The sequence below is a fragment of the Ictidomys tridecemlineatus genome, chromosome 3 (genome assembly GCF_052094955.1).
Source record: "Ictidomys tridecemlineatus isolate mIctTri1 chromosome 3, mIctTri1.hap1, whole genome shotgun sequence".
Taxonomy (NCBI): Eukaryota; Metazoa; Chordata; class Mammalia; order Rodentia; family Sciuridae; genus Ictidomys; species Ictidomys tridecemlineatus.
Genome location: NC_135479.1, coordinates 76402236 through 76423474, shown reverse-complemented (window position 1 = coordinate 76423474; position 21239 = coordinate 76402236). Strand labels below are relative to the sequence as shown.

The 21239-nt window shown below is 34.8% G+C and overlaps 1 protein-coding gene and 1 pseudogene across 14 annotated transcripts in view; one reads left to right on the top strand and one right to left on the bottom strand.

Annotated features, from left to right (window-relative positions):
• Dock3 (dedicator of cytokinesis 3) overlaps positions 1-21239 on the bottom strand; it is a 586580-nt gene that overhangs the window by 467974 nt on the left and 97367 nt on the right. The window lies entirely within an intron of this gene.
• LOC110598328 (TP53-regulated inhibitor of apoptosis 1 pseudogene) lies at positions 20032-21165 on the top strand (annotated as a pseudogene).

The window sequence follows — 21239 nt, the reverse complement described above, 5'->3', positions numbered from 1 at the left end:
CATCAGTACCTCTCTCATGTATTTATGCAAAAACAAATTAAGGTCAGCATACTATAACAAGACATGCATATACCCATGTTTATAAGTATAAATCAGTGAAAGGGGCTGGGGATGTGGCTCAAGCGGTAGCGCGCTCGCCTGGCATGCGTGCGGCCCGGGTTCAATCCTCAGCACCACATACCAACAAAGATGTTGTGTCCGCCGAGAACTAAAAAATAAATATTAAAATTTTTCTTTCTCTCTCTCTCTCTCTCTCTCTCTCTCTCACTCACTCTTTCTTTAAAAAAAAATTACCGTTTGGGCTGGGGATGTGGCTCAAGCGGTATCGCGCTCGCCTGGCATGCGTGCGACCCGGGTTCGATCCTCAGCACCACATACCAACAAAGATGTTGTGTCCGCCGAGAACTAAAAAAATAAATATTAAAAATTCTCTCTCTCTCTCTCTCTCTCTCTCTCTCTCTCTCTCTCTCTCTCACCCCTCTCTCTCTCTCTCTTTTAAAAAATAAATAAATAAATAAATAAATAAATTTTAAAAATCAGTGAAAGTCATGGAACCAGTCTAATGCCCAGTAACAGTGAAATAGATGAAAATGTGCTATGTATACATGATAGTTTTTATCCAGCCATAAAGAAGAATAAAATTCTACCACTTGCAGGAAAATGGAGTGTACAGAATGATGCTGAGCGAAATAAGCCAGACTCAGAAAGACAAATGCCATTATGTTTTCTCTCATATGTGAAAGAGATAAAAAAGTAAAAAAAAAAAGAAAAGAAAGACTTCATGAAAATAGAAGAGAGATCATTAGTGTATCAGGGGAATACTGCAGGTGAAGGTAAGAAGAGACAATGGGGGATGAAACCCATCAAATTATGAATATGGACAAATGTCATAATCCCTTCAAATCTAATCTGAAAAAATTGGAAATAGTTTTATATTTGAATATATTACATTTAACAAATTTATTCAATCCTATTAGGTTAAATAAGCAAGTAAATAAGAAAGGAAATACAAATTCAGAAGAAAATCTGTTTGGAAAATATTCTGGGTCTTGATTGTAAATATGTTACAGATTCATTAATGTGAATGCTACAATTACTTAAACATATAGACAAAAAATTATAATGTTTTATTCTTGTGCCAATTCCATACTAGATGTTTATAATTTTTAACACTGAATACCATTTTTGTTACATATGCATTATTATTTAGATTATCAAAAGTCCTTACCAATCACCCAATACAAGTTAAGCCATACTAACCCAGAGCCAACAGTACTACTACAATTCCTACTGACAGAAATGCTACAGAACAATGTCAGCAGTGTTAACCCAAAGAATGAATCCTCTATATAGTCCAGGCCATGTGACCATCAACAATCAGCAATCCTTTATGAAGATTCCAGGTGCAAACCAGTCAAGTCAGATCAAAAATACCAAACACTGCCCAATAAAAAGTACTGTTTGACAAGTTACAAGATAGATATATATATATATATATATATATATATATACACACACACACACACACACAGACTTATAGACCCTCAACTCCCAGCTAACAGCTGCACAGGAGGTGGAGACAGAGAGCAGCTGAGTTCAATGAAATAAAATAAGTAGCAGACATGCACAACTTCTCTTCCATCCCATATCATAATTTTAAAAGTTTAATTAAGAATCATAGTTATCTGTGAAGAACAGACTTACATAAGGACTCACTCTAGAGATTATTTACATTATGAATTGTGAATTTAAGAGCCAAAAATGAAATCTGCAGCCTTTCAAAAATATAACTTTTTTTTCCTTTGGTGCATCAATAAAAATATATATAGCCCTCCAATTCTGGATCCCTTCTCCAATTCAGGAAATAGAGTGAATGACATAAAACTAAGAAACTTCTCATAAATTTCAGCCCCAAAATGGAGAAACATAATTATTCAAAAAGCCTACATTCAAAATTCTCTTTTCATTATTTTCACTGAAAAGTTTAAAGGATAATCTGTGTCTTTATTTGCATAATTTAATGCTATTTTAAATCTTTATAAGCTATAAGTATAAAAGTAAATAAATGTGCATTAATAGCATACTATAGTATTTCAGCCACATCAATGTTTACAGCAGCTCAACTCACAATAAATAGCTAAATGATAAAACTAACCTAGATGCCCTTCAACAGATGAATGGATAAAGAAAATGTGGTATATATACAAAATGGAATTGATTCAGCCTTAAAGAGAATGAAATATGGTATTCGCCAGTAAATGGGTGAAGCACAAGAATGTCATGCTAAGCAAAATAAGCCAATCCCAAAAAATCAAAGTCCAAATGTTTTCTCTGCTATGCAAATGCTGATTCACAATGTTGGAGGGGGGCTTAGGGAATAATAGAAGTACTCTGAATTAGACAAAGGAGAGTGAAGGAAAGGGAAGGAGATATGGGGATAGGAAGGATAGTAGAATGAACACTAAGAGACATTAATACCCTCTGTGCATATATGACTAACATGACTGATGTGATCCTACATCATATACAACCAGAAGAAAGAGAATTATACTCCATTTAAGTATGATGTGTCGAAATGCATTCTACTATCATGTATAACTAATTAGAACAAATTAAATAAATACACATTTTAAAACTGGGAATTTTTACCTTCAAATGAGCTATTGTTTCCTTGAAATCATTCATTTTAGAGAGCCATAAACAAATTTCATTAAAACAGCCACTAATCAAGGTATTTTTAAAACTCTTAAAAAATTAAATATATGTATAATATTTATGAATATTTTGTTCTAACACTACAAAACATTTTGCATGGATAAATATAAAAGCTTTTCAAAATACACGAAACAATTATGAAAGCACTGAAGTGCAACTATCACAAACAGAACTTGAGGCACTATAACCCTTAAGAAAATGGAACCACAACAAGATGAGCTTCTCGTTTTACCTGAGGTTTTTCCCTGAGGGCATCCCATTAGAAAATGACAAGTCTACTGATGAAGAATACAGGTTGACAATGGTGGCCACCAAAGTCAATGAATGATCCTTCAGGACAAAATTCCAGAAAGAAGTAAATTACAGTAGATCCAAAATTTAGTATATAATCTCCACTCTTGAGATTGTCCATGCGTGCAAGACATGGCTTCAAGAAACCCAGAAAGGGGGCTGGGGATGTGGCTGAAGCGGTAGTACACTTGCCTGGCATGCGCAGGGCACTGGGTTCGATCCTCAGCACCACATAAAAATAAAATAAAATAAAGATATTGTGTCCACTGAAAACTAAAAAATAAATATGCCAAAAAAAAGAAATCCAGAAAGAACAACACCTGAGAGGCTAAAGAGCTGAACCACATTACCTTTAGGAGAAAACAGTAACCCTCACAGTTGCATAACAGAAATTATGGGAGTCAAATATTAATTGAAATCATTAAATGTTAAAATATCCATCAACCTAGAATTCTCTTTCAAGAAGAATATCTTTCAAAATTAATGACAAATTTTAAAAAGATTCATAAAAATGAAAGCTGAAAGAATATGAATTAAACCTGAAATAATACACACACACACACATACACACACACACACACACACACACACACACACACACACATTTTTCAAAGTATCTGAGATGGGAAAAACATGATCCCAGATGGAGCCATGTAAAAGTGGAACTAAAGGAAGAGCACTGGAAAGTATTGAAAACATGGGGAAAAAATAAATATAGACATAAGTAAAAAATGTATGACAAAAATAGCACAAAAGGCAAGAAGGTTAAATGCCATTAAATCATTATAAAGTTCATGCTCTGCAGGGAGTAATAAAAGAATAATTTAAAGTAGTTCTAATATTAAAGTCCAGTAAGCTTATTTTAACCTCTAAAGGAAAAAAAGTAAAACACTGTAAAAGCCAAGAAACTAATAGAGGAGAATAAATAGAAAAATAAAAATGGTGGGGTAATTCAAAGAAGGCAAAAATTGATAAATCTAGAAACAAATAAGGCATGAGGAGACAATAATGACCAAGAGGGCAAACCTAAACATAATTACAGCAACTATTAACTTGATTTTTTAAAATAACTCAGATTGTCAGGCTAAATAAAAATAAATTCCTCATTATAAGCTATTTAGTACAGAGTAAATATTTTTGATCCCTCCCCAAACACACACACACACACACACTTACATGTTGAAACTTAATCCTCAACAGAAGAAGGTGAACCTTTGAGAGGGGATCAGGACATGAGAGTAGAGGGTAGAGCCTGATCCCATGAGGGATCCTTTGCCAGATACCTTGATCTTGAGACTTCTCAGCCCTTAGACCTCTAGGAAATAAATTTCTGTTGTTTGTAAACCATATATTCTATAATATTCTGTTATGACAACCATAACAGAAAAGGATAACATACAACACACATACTCTAAAAATAAGAATACATAAGTTAATAGTAAAAGAATCAGTAATTTCGGGCTGGGGATGTGGCTCAAGCGGTAGCACACTCGCCTAGCATGTGTGAGGTACTGGGTTTGATTCTCAGTACCATATAAAAATAAAATAAAGATATTTTGTCCATCTAAAACTAAAAAATAAATATTAAAAAAGAATCAGTAATTTCAATATGGTCCCAGAATAATGACAGGTATTGAAATCTCTCCACACAGACTTCAAAAATTGATATAAATCAAAAATGGATAAATAGAACCTTATATGAATAAGATGATCTTAAAAATACATTTTTACAAAAATTCAAATTACAACAGCTAATTCTAGAGATCCTAGCACTGCTGTATTCTTCCCTACTTCATCTCCAAGGAGTGCCTCATGCTACTACTTACCTATTTCCTCTCCTGATACAGTGTTTTCCTAAGACTGCCACTTCTTCTTCATACAGACTCTTCATACTACTACTTGCACTCTACACAAAGGCTTACACTGTTAAAAATGAGTCATGTCAGCTGATACAGGCAGCAGAACAAGAAGAGTGCAGGAACCTTGACAAAACAAGTCAAATATAGATAAAAATCTGAGTTAAACTCATTTGGACAATTCTATCCTCAGATTTAAAAAGTGACACAATGAAATCAAGAAACATAGTGGTGGTGACAGCTTTCATGGTGTTTTTCTGTCTCAAGTCATAGCTCTGATTTGTTCTGAATACACTCAACTTTTGGTACTCACTTGTTATCATGATCATTGCCCTTAAAATTCATCCTGGGGATTACAGATTACCTTCAGGAGTATCTTCAATGCTCTGTTTTCCTAATTCCTGTATCCCAACTCTTCCTCTTCCTTAATTTATTTCTTTGTTTTAGAAGAACATTTCCCCCTAGTAGCTTCTTGAAAAAACTTATTAGGTGGGAAACTGAGATCATGTTATATCAGGAAGTATCTTTGGTACACTCTCATTCAGTTCATAATTTAGCTGGTTTTTTTAACCCATGTTTAAAAAAAAATCTCCCTTAATCATTTGGAACCCACAGCTCCACTGTCTCTTAGTTTCCATCATTAAAAGTGAAGGAAAAAAGGACTGCATCATGGTAGAGACAATGGAAACTAAAGATTTGGATCTACTAGTTTGCAGCTAGGTCTGCATTTTCCTGTCTGAGCCTAGCAAGAACTTGGCTGGGCCTAGTAAACGCATGGAAAGTCAGAAACTGGGAGCATTTTTCCTGGAAAAACACAGGTTAGAGAGGCTGAAGAGAGCCTGGCTCTCCCCTGCCTGTGAGTCCTATGACTCGCAGGGGCAGACAGGTCCAGCTCAGGAGGTTGGAAGGACAGGTGTGGGGGCATTTGGCTCTTGGCTTGGCCAGCAAGCCAGTCCAGCACCCACCAGGCTCCTAGGGCCCAACCAGTTGACACTTGCTGGGTCCCAGCACCAGCCTGGTCCCAGACTTCACCCCAGTCTGGCATCCACCAGTCCCAGTTCCTGGGAACCACTAGGTCTGGCAAAAGTCCAGCATCCACCAGGCCCTTCTAGGCCCCTACAATAAAAACGACAAAAAACGCACTACTCCTATGCTTAGTACATAGCTGAAGAATAAACAAAAGGAAAATTAGGCAGGCACAGAGAACATATAAGCTAACCGAGTATTTTGTTTACCATAATGAAAACGACACCTTAATTTATTAACATTTCATCAACATTTCTGGTTGTTGTTGTTACTGTTCTGTTTTGCTTCTTGTTTATGGTTTTCTGTATTGGGTTTTTGTTTTATTTGAATTTGTTCTAATTGAATCAAGAACTCCTACACATATACATATAGGTTTCTCTCTCCTCTTTCTAGCCTTTTTTTCCTTAAAGATGTTATGTTCCCATGCCCTATACTTTGAGGATTAGGGTTTCTAAATACTATATTTTGATTTTGTTTTGTATCATCTTTGCCAATACTCCATCTCCCTTGTCTCTCTCCTTTTTACATTGCACCCAAATTTCTTTCTCTCCCTTCTCCTTTACATTCTTCTATTTTTCTTCCCCCTTTCACATTAACAACATATCCTAAGTTACCATGCATCTGCCCTATTTTCCCTTTGAAATTGCAAACACTTTTCTACCCTTCAATTTCTTCTTTCCTCATACTCAACTGTATCCTTAATACCTCTTAATACTAACTGAGGTAAATAACATCTACCCCCCCACTTCCAACATCACAGCAATAATACAGGGGGAATCATAGACATCACCCACTGTTTTATTTTAAGCCAGATATAATGCATGATTGTATACTGTTTTTATTGATGGAAATTGATGATCTTACTATTTCTATGTATTCTGCCAATTAACACTAGATATAAAAATAGAAACTAAGGACCTAGTTTACTACTGTATACTGTTTGCATAGATTATTGCTATAATTGGCCCCCACCCCCAATCTGTGAGGTCCTAGTAACAGAGGGACACTATAAACTCATAAGATAGAAACTCTACAGCATCAGATCCTTCCAATAAGACATGCTGACACACAAACAATATGAAAAAGCCAGAGAACAAACCATCTCAAACAACACAGAATACCTCAACAATAGAATACATTGATACTACAGTGGAGGAATTTCAGAGATGGAAATCATAAAGTTTATAAAGTTAAACTGATTCATGAGGTAAAAGATAATGAGGTAAAAGAAGTGAAATCAGAGAAAAAATATAAGAAGTGAAAGATCATTTCAAAAAGGAGATAGAGATCCTGACAAAGAATCAGTCAGTCAGAAATCCTTGAAATGAAGGAATCAATAAACCAAATTCGAAATTCATTGCATCACCAACAGACTAGACCATTTCAAAGACAGAATTTCAGGCAATGAAGACAAAATAAATAATTTAAAAATAAAGTTGACCATGGAAAAAAGATGTTAAGAAACCATGAACGGAACTTCAAAGAAATATGGGGTAACATGGGAAAAAAAACTTAAGATTATTTAGGATAAATGAAGGCTCAGAGATACAAACCCATTTCTTTTCAATCAAATAATATCAGAAAACTTAAGAATGAAATAGAAAGCCAAACATGAGGTTTACAGGACCCCAAATATACAAAGTTACACACACCAAGGCACATTATTCTGAAAATGCCTACCATCCACAATAAGAATAGAATTTTAAAGGCTGCCATATAAAAGCAATAGATAACATTTAGAGGGAAACTAATCTAGATCTCAGCTGATTTCTCAACCCAGACCCTCAAAGCTAGGTGGTCTTAAAACAATATATAGGACACTGAAAGAAAATGGATGCCAGCCAACAATACCCTACCCTGAAAAATTAAGCTTCAGATTTGATGATGAAATTAAAAAGTTTTAAAAATTCACAAACAGAAAGCATGCACTACAAAACATACTGGATAAAATACTTAAAGAAGTAGTGAAAAATAAAAATGAAAATCAGAGAAGGGTGGACTGCACTAGAAGAACAGACAATCAAAGGAGAAACTAATTCAATTAAAAACCAGAAATAAAATGACAGGGAACAGAAATCACATATAAATAACAACATGGAATGTAAATGGCCTAAACATATCAATTAAAAGTTACAGAATGGCAGCTTGGATTAAACAACAAGGACCCACAATATGCTGTCTCAAAAAGACTTACCTCATAGGCAAAGGTATCCACAGAATAAAGTTGAAAGAATGAGTAAAAACATATCATTCACATGGATCATGTAAACAAGCAGGAGTTTCTATCATTATACTATATAAAGTGGACTGAAAGCCACAGTCAAATTAGAAGAGACAAAGAAAGTAATTTCATACTACTTAAAGGCATTATACTTCACAAAATATAACAATCACAAATATTTATGACCAAACAATATTAGCACCTATGTATAAAAAACAAACCCTTCTCAATTTTAAGAATCAAATAGACCAGTATGGATGACTTTAAATGCCTCTCTAATCATTAGCTAAATCCTCCAAAAAAAAAAAAAAACGAAAGAAAAAAAGAGCTACAGAACTGAAAAATGCAATGAATAATTTAGACTTAACAGACATATATAGAAAATATTTTACCTGAATATACTTTCAGCTACTGAATATACTTTCTTTTTTAATATTTATGTTTTAGGTGTAGATGGGTACAACACAATGCCTTTAATTTTATGTCGTGCTGAGGATCGTACCCAGGTCCCACTCGTGCTAGGCGAGTGCTCTATTGCTGAGCCACAATCCCAGCCCCGTGAATTTACTTTCTTCTCAGAAGCCACACAGATCCTTCTCTAAAATATACACTATCTTAGGCCATAAATCAACTCTGAGTGAACACAAAAAAATAGAGAAAATACCTTGCAGATCATAAAAGAGTGAAATTAGAAATCAATGATAAAATGAAAAATAGAAGCAACTTTAATACTAGCAGACTAAACAACATGCTACTGAATGACCAATGGGTAGCAGAAGAAATCAGGGATAAAATAAAAAAAATACTTAGAGGTAAATGGGAATATCGACACAACTCATCAATATCTCTGACACAATATGAAGGCATTTCTAAGAGGAAAGTTCATTGCACTGAGTGCATTAATTTAAAAGAATAGAAAGTTACCAAATAAACTAAGATTATGTATCAAAGCCCTGGAAAAAGAAGAACAAATCAATACAAAAAGCAGTAGAAAACAGGAAATAACAAAAATCAGAGCCAAAATCAAAGAAATTGAAAAATAATTTTAAAAATCAAGGAAACAAAAAGTTGAGGAATAAAATTGATAAAACCTTAGCCAAGCTAATGAAGATAGAGAGAAAAATCACTAAAATTTGTGATGAAAAAGCAATTATCACTAATGGACACTATATAAATACAGATGATAATCAGAAACTTGAAAATCTATACCCAAATAAAATAGAAAATCATAAAGACATCGACAAATTTCTAGAGACATACGACCTAACAAAATTGATTCAGAAGGACACAATTTTAAAGAGATTAATTTCAATCAATGAAATTGAAGACTCCATTAAAAGCCTACCAACAAAGAAAAACCCAGGACTGGACAGATTCCCTGATTTCTCCTGGAACTTCAAGAAGAACACCAATCCTACCCAAATTATTCCATGAAACAGAAAAGGAGGGAATCCTTCCAAACTCGTTCTATAGAGCCAGTATCATCTGATACCAAAACCGGATAAAAACATATCAAGGAAAGAAAACTTCAGACCAATATCTCTGATGAATATAGATGCAAACATTCTTAATAACAGCAAATCTCATACAAAAACATATTAAAAATATAGTGAACCATGATCAAGTGGAGTTCATTCCAGGGATGCAATAAATGAACATGGAAATCAATAAACATAATTCATCACATTAACAGAAGACAAAAGCCATATGATTATTACTATAGGTGCAGAAAAAGCATTTGACAAAATACAGCACCCATTTGTGCCCCAAATATTAGAAAAACTAGACATAGTAGGAACACACCTCAACATTGTAAAAGCTATAGAATTTAAACCCAAGGCAAACATCATTCTGAGTGGATAAAAATTGAAAGCATTCCCTCTAAAACCTGGAATAAGACAGGAATGTCCTCTTTCACCAGAGTCCTTGAAACCCTAGCCAGAGCACATAGACAAATAAAAAAAATTAAGAAGATACAAATAGAAAAACAAGAGCTCAAACAATCCATATTTGCCAACAACATGATTCTGTATTTAGAAAACCCAAAAAACTCCACCAGAAAACTTCGAGAACTCATCAAAGTAGCAGGATATAAAATTAACACCCATAAATCAATTGCATTCTTATACACTAATGATGAATTAACTGAAAGAGAAATCATGAAAACTGTCACATTCACAATAGCATCAAAGAAAATTAAAATACTTAGAAATCAATCTAATAAAATATGGGTAAGACCTCCACAATGACAACAAAAGAAAACTAAAAAGAAATTGAAAAAGACGTTAGAAAATGGAAAGATCTCCCATGTTCTTATGTAGGCAAAATTAACTGTCAAAATGGCCATATTACCAGGGCAGGGGTTGTGGCTCAGTGGTAGAGTGCTCGCCTAGTATGTACAAGGCACTGGGTTCAACCCTCATCACCACATATAGATAGATAGATAGATAGATAGATAGATAGATAGATAGATAGATAGATAGATAGATAGATAGATAGATAAAATATGTGTCTAACTACAACTAAAAAAAATTGTAAAAAAGTGACCATATTACCAAAAGTAATATTGAATTCCTATTAAAATTCCAATGACATTCTTCATAGAAAAGAAGAAAAGAAAAGACAGTCATGAAACTTATTTGAAAAAATAAGAAGGCAGAATAGCAAAGCAATCCTTAGTGAGAAAAGTGATTCACAATACCAGACCTCAAATTATATTACAGAGTTAGAGTAACAAAAACATCATGATATTGGTACCAAAACAGACATGAATACCAAAAATACAGAGACAAACCCACATAAATACAGTTATCTCATACTAAACAAAGGCACCAAAAATATACATTGGAGAAAAGATAGCCTCCTCAAGAAATGGTCCTCAACCAGAAGTCCATATGCAGGAAAACAAGATTAAATCACTCACTCTCACCATGCACAAAACTCAACTAGATCAAGAACCTAGGAATCAGGCCAGAGACCATGTGCCTAATAGAAAAATAAGTAGGCCCAAATTTTCATCATGTTGGATTAGGTCCTAATTCCCTTAACCAGACTTCTAAAGTACAAAAAATAAAACAAGAATCAATAAATGGGATGGATTCAAATAAAAAGCTTCTTCTCAGCAAAGAAAATAATCAATAACATGAAGAGAGAGACCCCACATAGTGGAAGAACAGCTTTACTACACACATCAGATAGAGCATTAATTTCCAGGATATATAAAGAACACAAAAAAACACCAAAAAAACAAATAGCCCAATCAATAAATGGAGTAAGGAACCAATCAGACATTATCGGAAGAAGATATGCAACTGGTCGACAAATATATGAAAAACATCTCTAGCAATTAGAGAAATGCAAATTAAAACTACTCTAAGATTTCATCTCAACTCCAATCAGAATGGCAATTATCAAGACTACAAGCAACAATTGTTGGCAAGGATGCAGGGAAAAAGGAACACTCATACATCGCTGGTGGCACTGAAAACTGGTGCAACCACTCTGGAAAGCAGTATGGAGATTTCTTAGAAAACTTGGAATGGAAAGACCATTCGACCCAGCTATCCTACTCCCCAAAGGACTTAGAATCAGCAAACTATAGTGATACGGCAACATCAATATATAGCAGCTCAACTGCAGAACCAATCTAAATGCCCTTCAATAGATGAATGGATAAAGAAACTGTGGTATATACACTCACTGGAATATTACTCAGCATTAAAGAGAATAAAACTATGGCATTTGCAGGTAAATGGATGGTTTTGGAGAATATCATGCTAAGCAAAGTAAGCCAATTCCAAAAAACCAAAGGCCAAATGTTCTCTGATAAGTGGATGTTGATCCATAATGGGGGCAGGTGGCAAGAAGAAAGGAGAAACTTTGGATTGGGTAAAGTCAGGGAGGGGGCATGAGGGTACATAAGATGGCAGAATATGACAGACATCATTACCCTAGGTAGATAACAACTCTACATCGTGTACAACCAGAGAAATTAAAAGTTGTGTTCCATTTGTGTACAGTGAAATAAAATGCATTCTGCTGTCACGTATACCTAATTAGAAAAAAATCGAAATACTAAAAAAAAAAAGAAATAAAAGTAAAAAAGGCAGTCATGAAATGTATTTGGAAAATAAGAAGACCAAAATAGCCAAAGGAATCCTTAGCAAGAAAAGTAAAGCAGGAGGCATCACAATACCAGACCTCAAATTATACTACAGAGCTAGAGTAACAAAAACACCATGGTATTGGTACCAAAACAGATATGAATACCAAAAGTATCGAAGAGAAGACACAGAGACAAACCCACATAAATACAGTTATCTCATACTAGACAAAGGCACCATAAACAGACATTAAAGAAAAGATAGCCTCCTCAACAAATTATGCTGGGAAAACTGGTAATCCAAATGCAACATAACTGAAATCAAACCCCCATCTCTCACCCTGCACAAAACTCAACTCAGAGTGGATCAAGGACTTAGGCACTAGAAGAGAGACCCTGTGCCTCCCACAAGAAAAAGTAGGTCAAAATCTCCACCATATTGGCTTAGGAACTGACTTCCTTCTCCTAAAGCTCAAGAAGTAAAATCAAGAATCAATAAATGAGATGGTATTAAACTAAAAAGCTTCTTCACTGCAAAGGAAACAATCAAGAATGTAAACACAGAGCCTACAGAAAAGCAGAAAATCTGTGCCAACTGCATCTCAGAGGATTAATCTCCAGGATACACAAAGAACTCAAAAAACTTAACACCAGAAAAAAAAATAACTCAATCAATAAATGGGAAAGGAACTGAACAGCCACTTCAAAGAAGAAGAGATACAAATGGTCAAAAAATATATGAAAAAATGTCCACCATCTCTAGCAATTAGAGAAATGCAAATTAAAACGACACTGAGATGCCATCTCACTCCAGTCAAAATGGTAATTATCAAGAATACAAGTCTCAATAAGTGTTAACAAGGATGTGAGGGAAAAGATTCACTCATACATTGCTTTTGGGACTGCAAATTGGTGCAACCACTCTAGAAAGCATTGTTTCCTTAGAAAATTTGGAATGGAACCATCATTTGATCCAGTTATCTCACTCCTTGGTTAATACCCAAAGATTTATGAAGCCACATCAATGTTTATAGTAGTTCAATTCACAATAGCCAAAGAAAATCTGGTATATATACACAATGGACTATTACTCAGTAATAAAGAAAAATCAAATTATGGCATTTGCTGCCAAATGGATAGAAACTGAAAGCTATCATGCCAAATAAAATAAACCAATACCACAAAAACAAAGGCCAAATATTCTCTCTAATATGTGAATGCTAACCCACAACAAGGTAGGGTAGAAAGAGGAAGAACAGACGTTCTTTGGATTAGACAAAGGGGAATGAAGGGAAGGGGTGATGAGAGTAGGAAAGACAATAGAATGAATGAGACATAACTTTCCTTTGCTCATAAATGAATACATGACCAGTGTAACTCCACATTGTGTATAACACAAGAATGGAATCCTAATTGAAGTGGATTGTACTGTATGTATGTATAATATGTCAATACATACTCTATTATGTATAACTAAAAACAACAAATATTAAATAAATTGATACATACATACCTACATTCTATGCTAAATAAAACACTAAGGCTTCTGGCAGGGAAGTGAAAAGTTTCTCATTTTCTACAACTTTGTCTTTCATTCTGTTTTCTAGGAAATTCCTTCAACTTTATACTAAGTTTCTCCATTCCTAATACCAGTTTTTAATTTCTTTTCTATCATCTGAATATTCTTTTCTTAAACTAAAATCAAGATAAAATGTTCATTAAACTTTTCTATAAAAGGTTCAAGGCATTGTAACATTGTTTGTTCTTTAGAGATCCATGTTCAATTAATTAGGACTTATTAGTATGACTCTATGAGATCTAATAGCAACATGAATACTTAAACACACATACGTATTCACCTCCCCAGCATGCAGGCTATCCTTTCTACCATAAGAATCTTCTCTTTCTTTCAAACCAGTTTATACATTTATTTGATTTAAGTGATTTCTCTTATTGATGGTAGAATGATTTCTCTTATTCATGGTATGGTGAGACAAAAATCTGCTTTGAAATTCTTTCAGAGCTAAGGAAAAAAGACATATCCATCTTTCTGCATGTGAAGAAATTAAAAATTAAATAGCTATGTCTTATGCTATGTTTTGTTTAAAGACATACAGATCCATTAATAAAATTAAAATGAAATAGTTAATTGAATAAAATACAAAAATCATTAAAAGTTTTTAAAATAATATAAAATAATCAAGGAAAAGAGACATTTTGTTGCCTGATTCTTTGTATATAAAATGCTTTTTCTTGCCTTTTTTTAAATTTTTTTAGTTGTAGATGGACATAATACCTTTGTTTCTTTCTGTCTTTTAATGCTTGAAAATCATCTTCTTCATAATATTCTGAAATTTCACAATGATATGCATCTATTATCATTTATTTGTGCTAGGTTCTTCCTGGACCTTTTCAACCTGGAAACCTATGTTCTTCTACTTTGGGAAATTATCTTCAATCCCCTATCCACCATTCTTATAGTGAATTTTTATACTTCAGTTTCTCTCTTCTATGTTTCTCAAATGGCATACCTCTTTAAGCAGGCCTCCAATTTTCATCTTTTCCCATCTTCTACAACTTTTGTCTTTCATTCTGTTTTCTAGGAAATTCCTTCAATTTTATCTTCTAACCATTATACTGAGATTCTCCATTCCTATAACCAGTTTTTAATTTCTTTTTTTCATTACTAAAATGCATTATTTATTTCTTTATATCTTACCCACTTTAACTTATATTTTTGTATATTTTCATGCATATAAAACATCAGTACAGTAGAACATTTGAATAACATATAAATAAATACACAAATACTTTAGGGAATGGCTTACTGTTTTAAACTAATATACTGTGCAATCCCTACATACCAGAGGTTGACATAAATTAGCACATTTATAGACTATAAACTATAAATGGTCATTTTCTTTCTTTTATTCAATATTCACTACACACACACATAAGGTCTCAATGATTATTGATTGAATGTATGTCCTAAAAGACATTTAACTGAAGGATGGATGGCTTTTGTAAACAATATACAAAAAAATGTGACTGTTCTATACACCTAAGAATAAGAAAACAGTTATCCTTTAGATAGGATTACGTATCTGTGTTGTGGCATGCCCTGGGGCTGTACCATTTATCACATCTCTGCATATCTGGTAAAGGAGTATGAGCCAAAGGGAGAATGTGGTCCATAGGATCCTGAGATTTGTTGGTTTTTTAAATGTTTTTTAAAATTTATTCTAATAATAATATTCTGAAATTTATCTAGTTGTACATGACAGTAAAAATGCATTTTGGCACATAATACATAAATGGAGTATGACTTCTCGTTCATCTGGTTATACATGATACAGAGTTACACAAGTCACAGAATTATGTATGCACATAAGATCATAATCTTATATTCATTCTACTATCATTCCTAACTCATGCCCCCTCACCTCCCTTCACTCTTCTCTGTCTAGTGCAAAATGCCTCTATTTCTCCTCCTCCACTACCACCACGTCCCCTTCCACCATCTTATTGTGAATTAGTATCAGTATGTAAGAGAAAACATTCATCCTTTGGTTCTTCGGCATTGGATTATTTCGCTTAGCATAATATCTCCAGGGCATCCTTATATTAGAGAAAACATTCAGCATTTGTTTTTTGGGGATTGGCTAACTTCACTTAGCATTATCTTCTCCAATGCCATCCATTTGCCTACAAATGCCATGATTTTATTCTCTTTAAAAGCTGAGCAAAATTCCATTGTGTATATATATGCCACTTTTTAATCCATTCATCCACTGAAGGGCATCTAGGATGGCTCAACAGTTTAGCTACTGTGAACTGTGCTGCTATAAACATTAATGTGGCTGTGTCCCTGTAGTATGCTGTTTTTAAGTCCTTTGGGTATAGGCCTAGGAGAGGGATAGCTGGGTCAAAAGGTGGTTCCATATTAGTGACAAATCCTTTGAGAGGGAAATGAGGGAAAACTACCCCATTTATAAAAGCACCAAAAAATAAAAAATTCTTGGGAATCAACTTAATGAAAGAGGTGAAAGATCTATACAATGAAAACTACAGAACCCTAAAGAGAGAAATCAAAGAAGACCTTAGAAGACGGAAAGATCTACCTTGCTCTTGAATAGGCCTTGCTCTTGGATAGGCAAAATTAATATTATCAAAATGACCATACTTCCAAAAGCACTATACATATTTAATACAATTCTAATCAAATCTCAATGGCATTCCTCATAGAAATAGAAAAAGCAATCATGAAATTCATTTGGAAAAATAAGAGACCCAGAATAGCTAAAGCAATCCTTAGCAGGAAGAGTGAAGCAGGTGGCATCACTATACCAGACCTTAAACTAAACTACAGAGAAATAGTAACAAAAACAGCATGGTATTGGCACCAAAACAGACTGGTAGACCAATGGTACAGCATAGAGGACACAAAGACTAACCCATAAAATTACAATTATCAAAGGTGCCATGCCGCAGTCTGGCTGGGCACAAATCATGAGCCACTGAAGCAGGAACAAACTTTATTTCTGAACTCCACCAGCACACTCCCGAACACCACGCCGTTCGTCCAGGAACCAGCAGCCGGAAATATCCCTCCTCCGGCACTTCCCCAACCAATAGGAACTCTCTGGGAATCCCTGCGAAAGCTCAACTGGAACTCAACGGGAACTCCGTGAGAACTCGCAGGCGTCACCTCTCAACCACTACTTCCGGCAAAAATGCCATGCGTCATCCTGACTCGGCTCAATCGTCATCCTGACTCAACAATGCCAAGAACATGCATTGGAGAAAAGATAGCCTCTTCAACAAATGGTGCTGGGGAAACTGGAACTCCATATGCAACAAAATGAGATTAAACCCCTATCTCTCACTATGTAAAAAACTCAACTCAAAATAAATCAAGGATCTAGCAATTAAACCAGAGACCCTGCATCTAAAAGAAGAAAAAGTAGGCCCTAATCTCAATCATGTGGGATTAGGCCCCAACTTCCTTAATAAGACTTCTGTGGCACAGGAATTAAAACCAAAATCAATAAATGGGATAGTCTCAAACTAAAAAGTTTCTTCTCAGCAAAAGAAAAAATCTGTGAGGTGAACAGAGAGCCTACATCTTGGGGGCAAATCTTTACCCCTCACACATCAGATAGAGCACTAAACTCTAGGGTATATAAAGAACTCAAAAAGCTAAACACCAAAAATACAAATAACCAATTAATAAATGGGCCAAGGACATGAACAGACACTTTTCAGAAGAGGATATTCAATCAATCAACAAATATATAAAAAAAATGTTCATCATCACTAGCAACTAGAGAAATGCAAATCAAAACTACTCTAAGATACCATCTCACTCCAGTGAGAATGGCAGATATTATGCATACAAACAATAATAAGTGTTGGTGAGGATGTGGGGAAAAAGACACACTCATACATTGCTGGTGGAACTGCAAATTGGTGCAGCCAATAATGGAAACCAGTTTTTAATTTCTAAAAGCTCTTTTCTATCGTCTGAATATTCCTTTCTTAAAATATCTAGTTCTTATTTCATAAATATCTTCCTTTCTTTCAAGATTTTAGTGACCATTTTTCTTCATCCTAATACAGTCTGTTTCCCACAAGATAATTTTATTATTATTTTAATTGTACAAATTTCTCAGGTATTGTCCGAGAATTTGATTAACACATATTCAGTATGTAATGATCAAATCCAGGTAGTTAACATTTCCTTCTCCTTAAACTTTTTAAATTTTTGATTAACACATAAGAGTTGCAGATATTCATGGAATACAGTACGATATTTCAGTATATGCACACAATATGTGTTGATCAAATCAGGGTAATTAACATTTCCATCTCTTTATCATTACTTTGTGTTGGAAAGCTTAAAGTTTCTTCTAGTTATTCATAAAAGATAATTTTTCTTTTTTTAATGGTAGGGAAAGACAATACTCATCTTTCAAGTTAGAGGAATCCACAAATGTCTTGTATCTTTGCTTGTCAGCTAATATTTAATGGAAAGGAAATAAAAAGTTATATGAAAGTTCTGGATGCATGGATAAACTTTGCTGATCTTAAAACTCAAGGTACAGAGATGTGGCTCTATCATTTGCTGGGTAAACCCTGACATTGGAATATTAAGTGAGATATTGTCGGCAGACAGAAACTACAACAACCATACAAACAGAAAAAAAATTAATATAAAGAATCATTAAATAGGTAAAAGACAGTAAACAAATAAAAATGTAAAGGAGAACTCAGCAATATAAATGAGGCACAACTGCAGAAAGCAGCTATCACAATTAAGACAGGAAAAAGTAAACCAAAAAAAAAATGCTAAGGCACAGATCTGTGAGGAAATGGTGTATTACTACAGATACATGCTCTCCAGTGACTGTTCAATGAAGAAGAAAGTTGCTAGGAGCTATTCAACAGAACGAAGACTTCTACTGCCATGCAAAACACTGAAAGCACAAACCACTTTCAGATTAGTGTGCCCCTGGGGACAAAATAGGGAGAGCTATGTCCTTTCATGTTCCTCCAGCCTAGTCATCTCTCTACAGTACTCCTGTATGAACAGAATCTAACACAGATTCAGCTCACAAATAAGAAATGTGCTTTGTCCATAAAAGGATACAATTAGGAATGTGAAGAAAGAACCCATAGAATAAGAGAAAATCTTTGCTAGTTACTCTTCTGACAAAGGATTAATATCTAGAATATACAAACAGCTCAAAAAAACTGTACACAAACAAATCAAATAACCAAATTAATAAATGGGAAAGTGAATTAAACAGACACTTCACAAAAGAAGAAATAGAGATGGCCAACAAATATATGAAAAAATGTTCAACATCATTAGCAATTAAGGAAACGCAAATCAGAACCACACTGAGTTTTCATTTTATACCAGTCAGAACAGCAGTCATCAGAAATGCAAATAATACTAACTGCTGGAGAGAATGTGGAGAAAAAAAGAATAATTTTACACTGTTAGTGGGATTGTTAATTAGTACAATCACTATGGAAATCAGGATGGAGGTTCCTCAAAAAACTAGGTGGGAATAACCATTTAACTCAGCTATACCACTTCAGAGTATTTACCCTGAAGAATTAAGTCATATTACTACAGTGATGGATACCCACGTTTATATCAGCACAATTCACAATAGTCAAACTATGGAACCAGCATAGGTGTTTATCAACGGATAAATGGATAAAGAAAATGTGAGCCCTTCCAACTAGCAGATTACTATGGGTGGTCAAGCCCAGTCGGCAGATTCACCCACACAGACCTCTGTGGGGCCCAGGGGTACTGCAGGCCTGGTCCTTTCCCAGGCAGGGCAGATACTCGCCAGAGTCCAGCCCCTGGTGCAGGAGCGCCCCTTCCAACCAGCAGATTACCACTGGGGGTCAAGCCCAACGGCCCAGATCCACCCACTCCAACTTACACAGGACCCAGATCCAGGAGTCAGTAGTATCCATTGAGGTACACCAGCAGATTCTGGAAGCCCAACATCAAGGTGAGTACAGACAATCGGCACAGGTACTACAGAATTTAGGAAAGACACTATAGTATCTCATACACTATAGTATCTATAGTATAGACACTATAGTATCTATTCATCAACAGCAAAGTTGATGAAATGTCAGAGAAGGAGTTCAGAAGGTTCATAATTAAAATGATCGGTGAATTAGAAAATGACCTAAATGAGCAAATACAAGCAAAACTGGATCACTCTAACAATGAGATAAGAGAGTAAATACAAGTAGCAAAAGATTACTTCAAGAAATCAAATGTCATAGCCATGAACAGTGTCGGGGAGGCTTGCACCCAACATGAAGCGCGAGTATGACCAGTGCTTCAATCGCTGGTTTGCCAAAAAGTTCCTCAAGGGAGACGGCTCTGGGGACCCGTGCACCGACCTCTTCAAACGCTACTAGCAGTGCGTGCAGAAAGCAATAAAAGAGAAAGAGATTCCTATTGAAGGACTGGAGTTCATGGGCCATGGCAAAGAAAAGCCTGAAAACTCTTCTTGATATTAACTGTCACCTTGAAAATGGATTCCTGTATCAGGAAATTGAGGACTCTGGATTTTGTCAACTAAGGCTGTGAAGATAGCTGTAGGATTCAATGAATATAGGAGGAAATTATTTTATTTCTTCTCTATTGATGTTTTCCTCTACTTGTAAAAGATGATGAACCACCACTCTGCTTTGAGATGATTTCTCACTTGATCTGGCATCTTCCAGAACCTCAGTGGGCTAAAACTGAACAGTTTCTTGGGATTATGGTTGCAATACCTGGTCTGAAATCAGCTTTAAATATATCTTGTATATAAATTATTGATAAACTAGTCAAGATGAGCAGGGTTGCCTGACTTCTTGGTTTTGCTGCAAAGGACATTAGCTACATTGTACTGGGGTCGTTGTTCATGAAAACAATTGGTTAGGACTTCTTTCTTCTCTCAGGGAGCTAATGCTTTTAAAAAGGGATCCAGGCACAACAGTTTCATCCAGTTTATTTTTATAACAGTTGAAAAAGATTGCTGGTGGCCTGGGTAAGGAAAGAGGAAGACATTCTTTAACAGACAGTTCCCTGCCTTAATAAGAGGTGTCCAATTAAGACATGAAAGCTTCAAGAATGTTAGAACGAACACCATTTCAGAGCTCACAGCATAGTTCTGGAATTATGTTACTTGGAGTTGCTATGGCAAAAGAATCCAAACTACAAAAACTTGTTATTGCCAGTTATCAACCCAAGTTAATGAATTAAGTCAACCTGCTATCATAAAAATGTCAAAATGCTGCATCTGGTTAAATGGAGGGGAAAGGTGCTTTCTTCATTTGCCTTGTTTGCCCACCCTGCCCTATATATAATGTCTGTAATCATGATGATGAAATAAATTTTAACATTTAGTTTTTATCATTAAAAAAAGAAATCAAATGTATGAAATATGATATGTCAAGAGCTTTGTAATGTTTTAAATAACTAATAATAAAAAGGAAAAATAAA